Genomic DNA, 17,396 nt, shown 5'->3' with positions numbered 1-17,396 from the left:
AGAGGTTTTAGTTGGGGGCTGGAGGTGATGGCTAGTGGTGTTCTGTTACAATTCCCACCTGCTGAAGTGAAGAAACAGATTGACAGAGCCAGAAGAGTACCCAGAAGTCACCTACTACAGGACAGGCCCAACAAAGAAAATAACAGAACGTCACTAGCCATCACCTTCAGCCCCAAACTAAAACCTCCCATTGTTTCATGTTCTCTATGTATATAAATCTCCCCACTGTATTTTCCACTGCATGCATCCAATGAAGTGAGCTGTAGCTCACGAAGCTTATGCTTGAGCTTATGCTCAAATAAATTTGTTAGTCTCTAAAGGTGCCACAAGTACTCCTAGCACCATTTAGGTAGCTTGTAGATTCTAAACAAAGAGAACTCTCTTATTTGGGGTATTATTATAACCAAGTATGTATGGACGAGACTAGCCGGACTTAAAATTACAGCACTCTGGTACAGCAGACTGAAGATTCAGTGGAAGTTTCAGCTAAATGTAAAAAACCCCAAACAAATACAAATTAAAAAGGAGGTTTCCATTAAATCAAATACCGAAATGAATAATACTGTCTGTGTGGTTGCTTTCATGCTGTTTATTTTTGTAAGCAGTGTCAGGATGAGCTCCACCCTGACATCTGGTGGTGAGGTGTGGCAAGTTGTGGAAAAGAACTTCAGGGGCCGATCTCATTTGCATAGGCACACCCACCATGCCTAGAATGAGACCATAGCTGCCCAAATGGTTACTTTGGCTGCTGTGGGATTCCCAGTGTCTCTGTTATTGGGGCAGGAAGAATAAATTGTTATTACCCTGATTATGGGAACTGTGCTTGGAACTGTATGTGGCCTTTTGTTATGATGGAGGGATTCACCATCATCTAAGTAGCACTCGCTAGGCAAGGGTCATGGGTTCCAAAACTGTGTGAATGGAGAGAGGCTAGGGACAAGTATTAATACTTGGTGGCATGGGCCCCTTGGTGAGGGCCTTACATGCTGATTGCACTTCCTCCTCTCTCCACTGTGGAATATCAGAGCTAATTTTGATTTCATTAGAAGTCTAGTTATAGGCTGCTGAGCTCACTTTGGGCTGACAGTGCACCAGCACTGGGGCTCCCCTACTATAAGCTGAATTCACCTAAGAGCTGAAATCACTGAGTGTTGTGTTAAGTAGTGGGGGAGCCTGAAGATATATTGTGGAGCAGTTTGCGGGATGGCTGGTGAAGCAGTTCGACGCGGAGCAGTGTGTGGATGGCAGGAGCTGCTTGTGGGCTGTGGAGCTGAGTGAAGGAGTTCGTGGGGCGGCTGGCGGAGCGGAGCACAGCTGAGCGAAGGAGTTCGTGGGGCGGCTGGTGGAGTGGAGTGCAGCTGCGCGAAGGAGTTTTATGGGGCGGCTGGCGGAGCGGAGCGCCGCTATGGAGCTATGGGGCGGTCAGCTTCAGATCACGTAAGGTGCCTCTTACCCCCGTCCCATTTCCACCCAGGTTGGGAGGTAAAGCTCGGCCGATAAACTTTCGAACTCTGGGGCTGCCCTGACCAGGGACAGAGACTTTTGGGGCATTGGACTTTTGGGACTTTGGGTGATTTGGGGTTGCTGGACTCAAGAACCAAAGGGAAAAGGGCATGCCCCAATTTGCCTGGGGTGGGGTTGTTTTTGCTCATGGGTTGTGTTATGAATCCTGTTGGTGGTGTTTCCCCAACATAATGCCACATTGTTTCTCTCTGTTATTAAAAGACTTTTGCTACACTCAGACTATGTGCTTGCGAGAGGGGAAGTATTGCCTCTTGGAGGCGCCCAGCGGGGGTGGTATATATTTGTCCCAGGTCACTGGGTGGGGGCTCAAGCTGGTTTGCATTGTGTTATTGGAATGGAACCCCTAGATATTGAACCCGGCCCTTGTTGCTGCCAACTCTGACGGGCAGAAGGGTTACATTTTAATATTAAATTCAATTGATGGTACACTTTCTCCAAATGTTTAATATTCAATGCTCTGTAAAATTTTCTGTTAACAAATGTATAATTGCATTACAGAGATTGGCAAATCAGGAACTGGAGGTTGTAGCTGCTGGATAGGGGAGAGATGGGGTTTCTGGCACTCAAAAGGATGAGGAAGAAGCACTTTAGATTTGTGAAAAACACATTAGAGGAATATTATAAAGAGCATCAGGAAATTGTTGATAATGAAATCATCATAGATTTCAGATTTAAAACCACATTCATGAATGAGGCATTTGATGTGTCTCAGAATGATTGTTGCAGGCTGTTGGCAGACTCACAAGCATTTTTTATCAATTTACACTTGGGTCAGTTTTGGAAGGGTAGTTTTTATCACCCTAAGTGCTAGAAATCTTTTAAAACTTAGATTCTGGGCACAGCTCTGGAGCAAAAGCTGTGTTTTGTGGTAAATTCCATCCAAGTCAGCTGTGTCCCAATTATAACTTCCTGGATATCCAAGAATAGTTTAGAAATGGTACGTAATGCACATTTTATGGTGAGAGGTTTGGATTAATATTTTTTTCAGAAAACAATACTTGACAGGAACTTCATTATAAGTGTTTAACTATAAACTCTTGTAATTCTAAGTTTTTTTTTAATTCTGTCCTTTTTGAAGACAACTTTGAAGATAATTGTGTTTTTTTTTTAAATAAGGAATTATTTTTAAACAATAAAATAATATCCTTAATGAGAATTTATTTTCCTAAAATTGAACTAAACTAGCAATCTGCAAACATAAAATACATATTCAATATCTTCATGTATTGAGATTGTTTGCTACCCTGTCTTGTGCCATAGGTAAACACTAAATTGAAGAGAGAACTTGTCTTTTATTTGTTCGTTAAGTCACCTGGCATATAGCAGATGCTCTGTGGGTAAATAATAACAATAATTCATTTTGCTTTGTTATGAAGTCTAAATGCTACCTTTCTCTCTCTCTCTTTCCTTTATTCCTCTTCCAACCTGTCCCTCAAAAGAGTATTTTTCCCATTCATAGTTATTTGAAAGGTGAAATGGGAAGGAGATTACTAGACTGTTCCATCATCAGTGCTAATGTTATTGAAAATGAAGGAAAGGGAGGAGAAGAAGCAATTTACAGTCAATATAAATGTCTTTGTAGAAGCTGCTCCTCATTGGAAGGTGAGGGACAGCTTTCTTTAGGAGTAACGAGTGCTGGGGTTGGGATTGACCTGAGTAGAGTAGGAGTTTCTGCAGTAGCAGGGCAGGGAGAATGTGAGAAATGAGGCAGTCCTGTTTAATTGTGGTATATGTCTATGAACACTAGCAGCAACACACCAGGACATAGCCATATCACACTGCTGCAGAAAAAAACAAGCATGTAATTCCAGTAGCATGAAGTATATTTGTATTGCATGCTTTATTCAATTTATTTAGTCTCTTTATTTTGTATGTTTGTTAATGATTTATTAGCAGCTTTCAATTTTCTCAGTTATGTTTGTCGTTACAAATTAGTTGCCCCAAAAAAATGGCAGGGTCCATTTGAAAAAATAGTATGTTATCATGGAAATAAAATCATAATGCATACCTACAAAAAGGGACTGAATTAAGTTTACAAAGAGCAACCTTAAATCAGGCACTTCCAAACTTTCGAGTGCTTGACTTTGCACCTTTAATAATGTCCTTAGTTTGTTTGTATATAGTTATGTATATTGCATGGCACTTGTGGTGCTGGCAGCTGGCTAGCTCAGGTCAAGACCTCGAAGAAGTGTACCAGTTCACTTCTGGTAGGTGAACGTCAAAGGAATGTTAAAAGGGATTATTGTATATTTAGGCAATTCACTTGTCAGTATAGATGTTAACTGTATTTATCTTCATCTACCTACATCCTGTTTAATGTGTATTAGTATAACTCAATTAACCTGTTGTTGCTATATCCTTTTTCATGTCCTGTAATTACCTTTGCATTATGCATTCAGCACTACTTAATTAACATTAGGTCAAAAGGCCTGTTTTTAAAGGTTTAGATTTGAACTTATGTGATGGATGTGTAAATCTAATGAAGAATTTTTTCTATCATATTTTGTTTACATTATCTCTAAATGGCCCATTAACCAGAACTGACGCCCTAAAACTTTGAATGAGAAGATTGTTCACTCCAAGCATGGGTCATTATATGAAGGACAAAAGGAAGATCCACAAACTTTGTCTGCATTTAGTCAACAAAGCAAGAGGCATGAGGTGATGAAAATGCTTGCTAAACTATTTTTGACTATAAAAAGACACACATGGAGCAATTCTCCAACTCTGATTTTTCTGAATGCTGCCATTTTGGGAAGCCCTCAGGAACTTATGAAAAGACTCTAAGAGACTGGCAAATTACTACATCTCTGCTATCATTTTGGACTTACAAACTTTAACTTACCTGTTATATATTTTATTTGCTTTAACCTTTTAAAAACTCTCATTTCTTTTCTTAGCCAATACATCTTTAATTTAATTTGCTAAAGAAATTGGCTATAGCAGGTCTTTGGTGTGAAATCCAGAAGCATCCAGTGAACTGGGGTGAGTGACCGATCCTTTGGGGTTGAAAGAACCTAATGTAAGTAATTTTTGGTTTTAATGACCTTTAACCACAAAGTCCATTTTTTCTGGGTGGTAAAGAGATGCTAAAGAACTTAAGGGGACTGTCTGTGACTCCATGATAAAAGCAATATAGTGATCCAGTGATTTGTTACTGGCTTGGTGAAATCTAATAATAGAATATACCACCAGTCTGGGGTGTTTGCCCTGATTTCTGAAAGTCTGACCTGAGTTTGGCACTCTAGCTGTGAGCCATTCCAGGCACTTTGACAGCACTGAAGTCAAATTTTGCTTCTCAAGCCTCAATCTAAGGCAGGATTTCAAGTTCTTAAATAAAGCAAAGAAAAGGGGTTCAGTGCTTTGCAGGAGAACATCTGTTAGTATATTCTGACTGAAAATCTTTAAAGGTATGACATAGATCCAATATCTGTACTTTATGTCATGGAGAATAAACAAAGCAATAGATAGAAAAGTAATTTATGTCTTATATAATATTTTTTTTAAATATCAGTGCTCTATAGATACCCAGAAAAGTTTCATTTATAAAAGCTAGTAATTTCTGAAGTTGCTAGGTAAAAAGATTATTTCCTCAGATTTTGTCCAACCAATGAGGATACGGTTGGCTGATGATGTGATGCTTTCATTTATTTATGTATGTCTCTAATCTAGTTTCTTGTGTTTCATTTGGTGAATGAGTTTGCACCTCTACAACTTGCAGGGGGGCTGTGTGGGTGGAGTTCTTGAATAAGCTAGGATTTCCAACTCCATCTTGCTCACGTAGATGAGTTAATCTCTTAGGCTATGTCTACACTCGGAGCTAGGAGCGTGATTTCCCCTGGCGTACGCATCCTGGCGCTGGCTCTCAACAAGCTAGTGCGAGCATTACTAGCAGTGTGGCCATGGTAGCACGGGTAGCAACAGCAGAGACACCGCTGAGCCACGCCAAGTACATAGCCACAGGTTTCAGGCAGCTTTGTACTCAGCATGGCTCAGCCTTGCCTCCGCTGCTGCTGCTACTAGTGGTACTGTGACTACGCTGTTTTTTATACACACGAGCGCTACCACGAGTATGTGTTTGCGAGTAGGGGAATCATACCCCTACCTCACAGTGTAGACATATTCAAAGTCTTAATATGATATCTTGATGATTTTCAAACTCATCTGCAAATTCTGACATAGCTTTACTTCAGAGAGCAAAGAGGTGATCCTGAAACTTGTCAAGCTGACATGTTGGTAACAAGTATAGCATGGGCAGTGGCAGAGAAAGCTGCTTTTTACTGCCCCACTGATGATACCGGTAAATACCATCTCCAGGCCAACAGGGCAGTCCAATATCCATGCCCTTCTACCACCTGGGAACTGATCCAAAACCATCAACCCATTTCTCATAGATATCCAAACAGCCATCAGACCGCAATGACTTTCATTCACCTGACCATACCCTTTCTGCTTTATACTCAGTGCAGTCAATGATGCAATGAAAAATTGATATGAATGAAGTATGTTATACTACATATTTTCTGATAATGCTTTGCTTTGCTCCCTGTAATTTAGCTTCACTTCTCTATTGGCTGCCCAGGTTTTACTTAGCAACATAGCATAATTAGACAGTAGAAAGTCCATGTTCCTGGAAATTACTAGCTAGCTGCACTTTGATATAAAGAAGAGATAATGTTACATTATTTTTTGGACAGTTACTAGGTAGAAAAGTAATCAATGGGCAGCCTACTTTCTGCTTTAAAAGATGGAAATAACCATGTAGTCACTTTGCACTTCAATGTGTGTGCTGTGTAATAACTCTGCCACTACAAAAAGAAAAAAAAAGAGAAAGAAGAAAAATATAAATTTTGAACTGGCTTAAGAAAGTTAAAAGATGACTGTGACCTTTTAGTTCTCTCTTTTTTTTTTTTTTTTTTTTTTTTTTACAAAATTTGTTGTAAATAATTCCAGGAATTCTGATCATGAAATTAATTATGTTAAAATTGGTTGACTTTATCAAGCCAGGCTTTATTAGGAACAAAATGAAGGCAGGGTGGAACAACTAACTGACTGTCATGTTTTTTTCCAAACTATCAGAAGTGTTAAGATTTTTCAAACACCATTCTTAAGACAATTTATTTTTAAATATTTTGTTCAGCAAACTATTGGGAAAGGAAGTGGCTGTTGATTAAGAGGTGGTGGATCTAACAGATAGAATACTACACTGGAAACTTGGGCATTTTGCTTTTCCTTACAACTGTTTGCATTTCTCCAACTTGTATTTTTAGATTCTGAGCTTTTGGGGGCAAGCAAATATCTCTTACTCTGTGTACATAGTGCATCTAGCATCATAATAATATTGAGCTCTTGTCAATGGAATAATAGTACCTAGCTTTACATTAGTAGATCTCAAAGCACCGTACAGCATCAGTATAAACCATGTTACAGCTGAGGATACTGAGGTACAGAGAGGAGCAGTGGCTTGTGGGAGATCATCAGCAGGCAAATGGTGGAACTGAGACTACAATTCAGGTTTTGTGTGTCCCACTCCAGTTTTCTACCCAGTAGACCACAATGGGTCCCTGGTCATAGTTGGGGACTCAAGAAAGGACTACAATGCAAATGAAGACATGAAGAGTCCTAAGTATACAAGTTAAAAAAGAAAGAGACCATCAATTGGCATTGTACCATCATTCCCATGTGTCCTAAAGTGTGGGATATGAGTAGAATAGGAGGCCCCTCAGTGGTTCAGATGTGTGGTAAAAACGTGATTGTCTATAGTGCCTTTAGAGTGCCAAATTGTGGAAAAAAGAGATGTAATATTTTCTACTCTTTCACAGCACACACGTTGCAGAAGTCCTTAAAAGGCTTTGTGAAAGATACTTTTTTATTTTATTTTCAGCAGCAGCAGTGTGGTCACTGAAATACCCCAGACTGTCTTCTGAAGGTTAATTAATTTTATGCTAAGAAGCCAGTCCTTCTAAAACAGCCATCTAGTGGAAATAACAACACCGTCTTTAATTAACAAACATCAGATCTCATAGTCAGCACAGTAATGTGAAGACACATGAACCTGAAGTCTTTATATTAGCTCACCCCATAATTATTTCTCCATACTGTCAACTATGCCTGGTTCTTTCTCCAAAAAAATATAGCATGTCCTCGATCACGTCTTGTTCCTTATTAAATTCTGACTCATAAAATCAAAATATTTCTGATTATAAAATATAACTAAACTTCCTTTCTTTGCAATTACATACAGTATAAAATGCACATTTGGCTCTCTATGGTCCCAGATGTGTGTTTATATCCATGTTCCTAATTCTGTGTCATACATGATCTGATCTGTAGTTCAGCCGCTAGAAAATTCTGAAGAATGTGGCATAAAACTGCTGATCTAATACTTTAGGAAATCTCTGAACATATTAATATATTTATCCAACCAAAATCTTTTGAAATATATTTTGCTATTAATATCCTAGATAGGAAAAGGTACACCATATGCACCGATTACTGTGTAGGGGATCAGTGGCTATTACTTATTATTAATATTTATTACAGTAGAACCTAGATGCACCAACTGAGATGAGGGCTTTATTGTGCTAAGCACTTTATGAACACAAAATGAGAGACAGTCCTTGTCCTGGTCACATTACTATTTAAATAATAAGACAGAAAAAGGGCAGGAGGGGAAACTGAGGCACGGATAAGTGATGTGACTTGCCCAAGGTGACCCAGCAGGAACAGGCAGAGCTAAGTATAGAACCCAGGACTCCTAATTCTCACTGTAGGGCCCTATCCACTAGATTACAGTTCCCAAATAAAAATTAGAGTAAAACATCTAGGGAAATAGTGAAATATTTGCAGGTTTTACACTACATAATGCCAGTATGCTCACAATGCCACAATGCCTACTCTTTTAATTACTTACATGTCTTACTATTAACTTGTCACTGACTGTCTAAAGAAACAAAAGCATAAAATAATGTTATGACTAATTTTATTCTACAAACATGTCTAAGGAAAAACATCACTAAAATTGAACTCACAATTTGATGAAAATAAAAAGAATCAACTTGAAATTCACCCCCCTGCAGAGGGTCAGCCAAAGCCTATATGTTAGGTAAAGTGGGATTTGAGTGATGCAGATGCCTGTTCTGGTCCCCTGTATGGGGTTAATTTTACTCTAAATGCACAGCAGGAGCCAGTTTCACAGTTTCAGTTGCAATAGTACACCTGTACCACGAGTGGTATGCCCTTTAAACAGAATAAGACACCCTGATATCTATGGAACTTTTCTCACTCTTTATAGGCTCCCTTCTGAAACAAGAAGACTCACTGTACAGCCCAAGGAATCAATAAAGAGGCACGTATCTGCTTATAATGGATACATCAGATAATGTGTGACGGGTAGATCAGACAGTGGAGGGTGTTCATCACCTGCAAGGACTGACTCCCATGTAAGGGTATGTCTGCACTATGGGGAAAGAGCCTAGCTATATTGCTTCAGCTATGACAGCATAACCCCTTACTGTCGATGTAGCCTACAGCACAGGAAGGGTTTTTTCTAATTGGTGTAGGAACATCATTTCTCTGAACAACAGTAGCTCCATTAATGGGAGCATTATTCTGTTGACATAGCTCTGCCTGCATTGGGGATTAGGTCAGCATAGCTATGTCGATCAGAGATACGTTTTTTTCACACTCCTGACCAAGGTAGATATGTCAACCTAACTTTTTAGTATACAGAAGCCTTAGTAAATCTAAGTTGTATCTGTGTTCTGAATGCTGTCTTACGGAGTTTGGTTGTAGGAACAATACTTTAGATTTAATTACTTACAATGAAAGTATCACAAGAGCTGTTGGTAGTTTACATCCTTAGAATGTCTAACATATGCATCAGATTATGTTAGCACCTGATCTTGCAAGTTCTTGTGTCACCCTCATCTCATACTGAGGTCAACCAGGGATGAAGACACTCAACACCATGTAGTGTCAGAGCTTTAAACAGTGATTCTAGGCAGAACTCTTTCAAATTTCAGTTATTTCAGTGCTTAATACTATTGCTCTCTGCCTCACCTAAGTGAGCTAATGGTTTCCTCTCAAAGAATGTGAGGTTCATTATACTGGGCTAAAATAGAATAAACCATTAATTATTATTCCCCATTTCAATTAACTGTAGCTCAGACAATATCCCTTGCTTACGTAGGCTGAAGCCATCTTAGGCTTGCAAGATAATTGTTACTTATTCTTAGCTATAGGTCAGACAAGTCTCATCCATCCAAGACAGTCTGAAAACCAGACTTGTTTGGAAGGTGTTTGGACTATCTCAGAACAGAAAGGAAGCTTTTTAGCTATAAAAATAATATTCCATATGATTAATTAAAATCAGTTTCAATTTAAATGAATGTTGGAAAATGTTATGCAAACTTAAATCTCACTATGACAAGCTCCCTTTGGTATGGGTTTCATTAGCTTACATAGTTGACTAATGTCCTCTATCTGGCTAGGTGAGCCTGGACTTTTCCTTAATGAAAAAGAGTATGTGAGTTACTGCCTAGAACAGGACAGAGCAGGCCTGTCTGTCAGGGGGGCTGCAGACATACATAGGGACATGTTGTCTTACTTGTGGTCTTATCCTCTCAGTTTCTTTGTTTCTGCATGGAGGCATCACTTAACTTTCCTGGGGGAGTGACATTTCACAATTTATCCTGTTCTGACTGGCTTGATGCAATTAGGGATACTTTGTGTCTTTAAACAGCGAGTGACATGGAATAGTTTTCCAATCCTGGCAGGGACCTTCATGTATTGGATATTTTTGCTCTCAGAGACTAAATTAGCAGAGAACATGGGATCCCTATATTATGTTTGGTACAAGCCAGTCTTCTGAGACCCTTGTTTGTATGAGCGTTCTATTCAGTCACCAAATAAAAATATAGAAGAAATGCATCATGTGTTTAGAGCAAAAGTCATTATAGTATTGAATAGTCTGATGACTATATATAATATATAAAATATGTATTATACATTTTATTTATTTTATATATACATATATATAAGTTTATTAACCTATGGTGAATCTATTGTATACAAGTTTATGAAAGGCAAGTGTTTCCTGTCCCTGCAAATCACTGGGATAAGTGAACAGCTGTAGAGAGGTGGTACATTATTAATCTACAACAGGTTCCAAAATGCTTTCGCAATGGCTGCTTTTCAGTTTCCAAAATGTCCTTGAGCATCAAAAGTTCTGAACAGATGTGGCTACATCCAAACTGCTGTACTAAGTATTTCATGTAAGTCCTATAAATGTTTCACAACTTTTAAATATGGTCCCTAAATTTTAAAATGACACAACAAACATGGCTTGGCGTTATGCCAATGGCATCAGTATAGCTTCAAGGGAGAGATTTGGATATTGGCAGAGCAGAAGATAGCAAAGCAATGGTATGAATCTTTTTGTTACTGCTGTTTAAAAGATTTAAATGACTCATTTCTAAGGCTGTATAAAAGGATGCTGATGGGATGGAATCAGAACCAGCTTGACACTTCATATTGGAGTTTGACATGCTAAACGGGCCAAGGGATTTGAGCCTGATTCTGATTTGTCTTACATCAGCTTTAAACCAGTGTAATACCAATGACTTCAGTAGATTTGCTGGTATAAATGAGAGAATAATCAAGCCATACTTCTTCCTAAAGGTAATACATCTAGCTTCCTATTGGTGCTATATAAATAATAAGTTAGAGACAGACAGAGCATTTTATAAACATATTGCCAAACATGGGGTTTGTAATGGGATTGCATCACTGTGCATCCCTACAAATAATGTAATTACATTTGGCTTTCTCCACAGCATATGTGCAAACAGCATGAATCCCACTCCTGGTCCACTGGCAGAAGGAGAGGTTTGGGTTCAACTTAAACTCTTCCAGGCTTGGAGGTAAGCAGCAGAACCTCAGCACCCAAACTTTTCTGAATTTCCTTCTACTTTTTACAGTATACCATAGATATTTTTCTGGTAATATTGCCATGATAATAATCATCTGCATGCTAGAAAAATATACACATCTGCTCCCTTCAAGTCTGCAGAGTTGGATATTGTTTTATTAGCGGAGTCAAAAGTGGACATTATAATTACTGGACTCAGATGCTTCCAGATCAGTAAATAGGTGATTGAGAGTTGTTGGGTTGTTTGTTTTGTTTTTTTAACTTCCTCATTTGGGCTCAGCTACAAGAGGATGATAATGCTATTTGGTGACCATTTAGGTGTGCAGATAGAATTACTGCTTTTGGTATATCCCTTGAGAGGCTGAAGTGCTAGCTATTCAGTTGTAGTCTGCTAAACTGTAAATAAATAGACAAAGATATGATGAACTTTAAGTGCTCTTGTCATGTTTATATCCTTTGGATTAACATTCCAAACTCCGGTTTTCTGGGGTGATTTTTTGCATGTGTGATAATGTTTGAGTACTGTAAATTTGACAAAAATCACTTTCCAGAGGCACTATATAAGCTATATCACATCGAACGTGAGAGAAAAATAGCATCTTGTTTTTTTTTAAATCAGTGTGAGTTCTGCTGTGGATTGAGAGCATGGGAGCAAATTCAAGCTCTTTGGGAGACAGACTGTCATTTTTGTGATATGGGAGCCTGATGCTCAGCCCCTGTGGAGGGGGAATCTCCAGGGGGCATAAATAAATGTGCCTCATTGTTTCCTTGTGCTTTTCTGTCTGTCTCTATCTGTCTCTGTTTTCTTATACTTAGGTTGTAAAATTTTTGTGGGCAGGAACCATCTTTTTGTTCTGGTCCATGACTGGGAGTCTGAGGTGCTCTCACAATACAAATGATAATTAATAATAATATATCTAGTAAATGGTTCTGCACCACCACCCATGTAGGCCCCAGCACAGAGGAAATGACTAGAGTAAGGGGGCTGAGCTGCTTATTCTGAGTTGCTGGAACAGCCCCCTGATCAATTGGCACCCAAACACAGGTGAGAACAACTCAGGAGCCGAACCAGCACTCAGCTGGCCCTTGAATCAGTGGGGTATAGTTACATTTTCCCTATGTCCTGGTCCTATATCACACACAACTTAGATGGATCTGAGAATCAAGAAGGAGTATTTGTATAAGATACTTTATTCTACAATGGGTATGCTCCTCCTCTGGTCTTTGGGCTGGGGGTTGCACACTAGTTTTCAAGAATGTCTATTAATCTCTGCTTGTTAGGCTCTGTTTTCAGGAAGCCTACGTCATGTAACTGTGAGCCTCACTGGGAGCTTAGCTTTTTTCCTTCTTTTGGAGGAAATGTTCCTGACTTGGTTTCCCCACTCACTTTGTGTTGTCAACTACTGAAAGTGAAGGAGTTGATTTCTCCTGTGGGACAGAGGAGTCAGGGATTAAATATTAGTCAGATGGGCAGGTCAAGAATTGTCTACATAAGACTAGAATTTCCTTGATGATACAATGGAAGACCAATGATCAGATATTATCTTTTTACAAGTGGCAGCCAAGGGAAGGCTTGACAATCTAGAAGACAAAGGTATAAAAATGAGCCAGTGGTTGGAAGGTGAAACTGGACAAATTCAGACTGGAAATAACATGTATATTTTTAACACTGAGGGTAATTAACCATTGAAACAATTTACCAAGGGTTGCAATGCATTCTTCATCGCTGGTGATTTTTGGATCAAGAGTGCATGTTTTTCTACAGGATATGCTCTAGGAGTTATTTTGGTAAAGTTCTATTATTATACAAAAGGTGAGATGATGATCACAATGGTCCCTTCTGCCATTAAATTCTATGATTCTATGCAAGGGGAACATGTGAAACAGAGACTGACTGCAATTTGAACACAAAGTTATGAGGTATAAGCAGATTGTGATATGAGATTGCTGCTTCCCTGTCCAAGTGATTGATGGAGACAAAATCCTGGAGGCTTTGGATTAGAGGGGCAGGTAATACTGCCAGCATGGACTCTCATGTAAGCTTTGCTTTTCCAAACAATCCTTAATTACAGTATTGCAGCTGACTAATCGAGAGTAAAAGGTATTCCTGGACAGGTATTCAAAGATGGTGGAAAACACTTTTCCAAAATGTGCAATGTTGTTCTGGACCATCAAAGGAAATCAACAATTTCAAATCACCTCACCAAATCACAGAAATATTTATAGAGAAACGCTGCATTGCAGGAAAAATCACAAAAAATATAGTGTTCACTTTCAATATGTTTCAACACATCCACAATAACATAACATGAGCACTTGGATGTTGTCACTGACTGGGTCTTAACTTGTGCCATGGAAAACATACCATTAGCTAAAATGGACCATCCTTTCACACACCAGTGTCTAAACACTTGAGTGAAGAATGGTGGTGCAATTCTAGGAGTTTACCAGCTTCAAGATGCATATTTTACATATGTCTACAACACTGAGAGAAACAAATTTAGTGACAATGTGAAGGATAACTATGTGTCAGTTATATTCGATCAAATGACTGATGATGAGGGATGCTATGTACTTAACATTTTACTCATATTGCTGGTAAAAAATGGTACTGGAAAGATGTCCTCCTATCTTGAAGACACACACTTCATGCATAAAACAAATCACAGCACCATGTCCCAAGCAGTCATTCAGATTGTGCAAAGTTACACAATTGCTTACAACAATGTAGTTGTCTTTTACATGGATAATGCTGCATACATGCATAAAGCTTATAAAACTGAACTGTCTGGACTGTTTCCTGATAGCATCCACGTAACATGCCTTGCTTACATAATCAGTCTCATGGATTAAAGTTTTCATAAGTCATTCAAGGATGTCAATGCAGTGGTAAAAGCTTTCTCACAAACGTTCTCACCTATGGCAGGTGTCAGGAAGATGAGGTACTTAAATTACATCAGGCAAAAAATTTCCCATGCTACAATGGCACTGGATTCATTAGCAACTAGATGGAACAGCTGGTTTGCTGCTGTTCTGTACCATGAAACATGCTTTTAATATTATCAAGCTTTGCTGAAGAGGAAATGGGTGTGTGGCAACTCGGCACCACATTGTTGTGGAAACTTGAAAATGTGTGTCAGCTGAAACCCAATGTTTAATGCAGGAGATTGCACTGCATTTTATCCATCAAATGTGCAGGCCAATCATTGGCCTAATGGCTACATCTGAAAGCCATAGACAATGTGTAACCCACGCACCTCCTGGGTGTGGTGTTTTGTCCCATCTAGTGGCACTGAGACCACTTAGAGAGAGATTAATGAGTCTGCTCTACAGCCTTAACTAAGGGCTATACGGATTTTAGCTCATGCAGTAGAGACTCATGCATTTAGCTCCAAAGGTCCCAGGTTTGTCAGTGTTGTAAATGCACTCTCTTTGCTTTGAGAAAATGGAAGAACTGCTGTTTTTCCTTGAGACACATACTCAGTTTTCAGAGGAAACCACTCAAAGGTTCCTCAGGGCTGACGATGTCAACAATGTAACAACTGATGAAAATAGCAAGGTGGTGCACCTGTTTCGTTCAGCTGTTCACAATTCAGCTGAAAACCTGAAGAAGTACATCAGTGATACTGAGACTGGGCAACCCGCAATTAAGTTCCTGAAATGTATAAGGAATGTCTCATGTCAAGGCAGATTATACTTTAATTCCTGGCTTCAGTGACATTTCAGCAGAGGAGTTTGTTCTGTATACTAGGAAGGTGGCACCCGATGTCATCCAGAGCATGCTACAGTCAGGAGAAATTGATATTGCCATGTTTTGGTCATCAACAGCCAACTGTCTTCTGAATTTAAAAACATTAGCTTTCAGATACATAAATGCTGTAACAAACACAGCAATTGCTGAACTCAGCAGCTCTCTGTATAATCTTGTCCTCACCAGTCAGAGGCATTCTCTTTCAGAAGACAAACTGAAATAGCTGGTGTTCCTTTATTTCACTCTTGGAATTTAAAAAGACTTTATTTTAACAAAACCCCAAAAGGTTTAGTTTTATTTTACTTTATTTACTTGCTGTGCTAGTATTTTGATAAGCCGTATGCGAGAAGAACCCAATATAAACTGCACAATAATTTTGTTACATTGCACAATATTTGAGATATCACAAGGATACAGAGCATTCTATTGTTTAATTGGGTTTTTTGCACTCTGAAAAGTTGTGAGCATCTACTTAACTGAAGAAAAAGGGTCATTTTGCTGAAAATTGTAAAAACTAATCTCAATTTAACAAGCCTTATATACAGCTTTATTTAATTTTAAAAATCACACAAGCTGGGTCACTTTTTTGTTGTTGTTCAAGGAATGATAAAGCACTACAGTAGATTCTGTGATAATATGTGTTATATATATTCAGACACTGTCCTAGTGATAGAATTTCAGGGACATTTTTGCTGCTACTGAACCCACAGAAAATAGAAAAAGCTTATATCTACGATCAGCTGGTTTAATTAAGAAAATAATAGGTTGATTCTAATTCCCTGTGGAAATGATAGAACAAAGGAAGGACTGCCTGACCATGAGACTGAAAGTCAGGTGCCAGCAGTGCCAGAGCAGCACCAGCAGGAACCAGTAGAAAGTAGCCCAGAGAAACAAAACTTTGGTCTGGTTGCTCTGCTGGGATGTGAGGCAGTGACCACACATTTCCCTGGTTACCCCTTGGCAGGATTGCCCACCACTGCTAGGGTCCTGGCTGGGAGCCCAGTGCAGGAGGATGGACCCAGATCCCCCTACCTCCTGAACTTAGTATATGGGGCGGGATGCATGCTAACCTTCAGGCCAGAGGGCCAGAGTTAGAGACTGTTGCTGTTTCCCCCAGCATTGGGGCTGAGGGCCATAAACTGTTTAAGTGTTTAGCCCACACCCAAGGGGTGTGCCTGTGGAGCTGAAAGTTACCTTTCTACTGTTGGTTTGTGCAATGGCTAGGTAGAGAGCCTGCATGTACTGCAGCTGGGTGTGTCCCTACTTGTCTGTATGCTGTAATGTTCCTCCCTCCTGACCCCGAGAGGGAGGAACATTACTGCTGTGTATTAGTTTCTGTGGTGTGATAGTGTGGGTGGGTGGGAAATGTAAACAAGCTATGACCAGAGGGAGCTTTCATCAAGAGAAAATAATAAAACTGCTAAGGTCCAGATTGTGGTTGGCTCTGCTGGGAGGAATAGGGCAAGATTCTGATCCCCTAACTCATGCTAAGTATCAGCTTCCTTTACAAATGGTTTCATTGTCTTCACTTGGACAACTCCTGGAGAAAAGTACTGAGATGCCAGCTGGAACTGGGGTACTGCTGAATCCTCTGACACACCAGCCTGGGCTCCCTCTCTCACTGTGCTGCTGAGACAATCTGCAGACCCGCTCCCGGTCTTACACTTCCACCAGCATACAGAGAAGTAGGGACATACCCAGATGCAGTACATGCAGGCTCTCTACCTAGCCATTGCACGAACCAACAATAGAAAGGCTAAAACCAAGGTAACTCTCAGCTCCACAGGCATGCACCTCCTCTGGAGCATAAACACAAAATTATACCATCTTGCACTGCACAGGGAACTATACAGCAAAAGCTCATAGAGTTTGTGCCCCCCGCCGCCCCCATGTGGAAAGGAATATGCAACAGCCTTTGCTCCTTGATCTATGATTTCCCATGCATTTCACTCCAACTCACTGGTTTAGATAAAGCAAAACCAAGTTGTTAGCTACAAAAGATAGTTTTAAGTGATTATAAGTGATAGCAAATAGATCAACACAGATTACCTAGTAAGTAAACAAAAACACAAACTAAGTCTAAATTACTAGAAAGATAGGATATGAATTAGCAACTTCTCACCTGGGCTGATGATACAAGCAGGTTGCAGATTCATAAGGGACAAGCTGCACTTGCTTTACAGCTTGGCA

Source organism: Lepidochelys kempii, chromosome 1 (assembly GCF_965140285.1).
Source record: "Lepidochelys kempii isolate rLepKem1 chromosome 1, rLepKem1.hap1, whole genome shotgun sequence".
Taxonomy (NCBI): Eukaryota; Metazoa; Chordata; order Testudines; family Cheloniidae; genus Lepidochelys; species Lepidochelys kempii.
The sequence above is the reverse complement of the archived record's forward strand: the minus strand, read 5'-3'. Positions refer to the sequence as shown.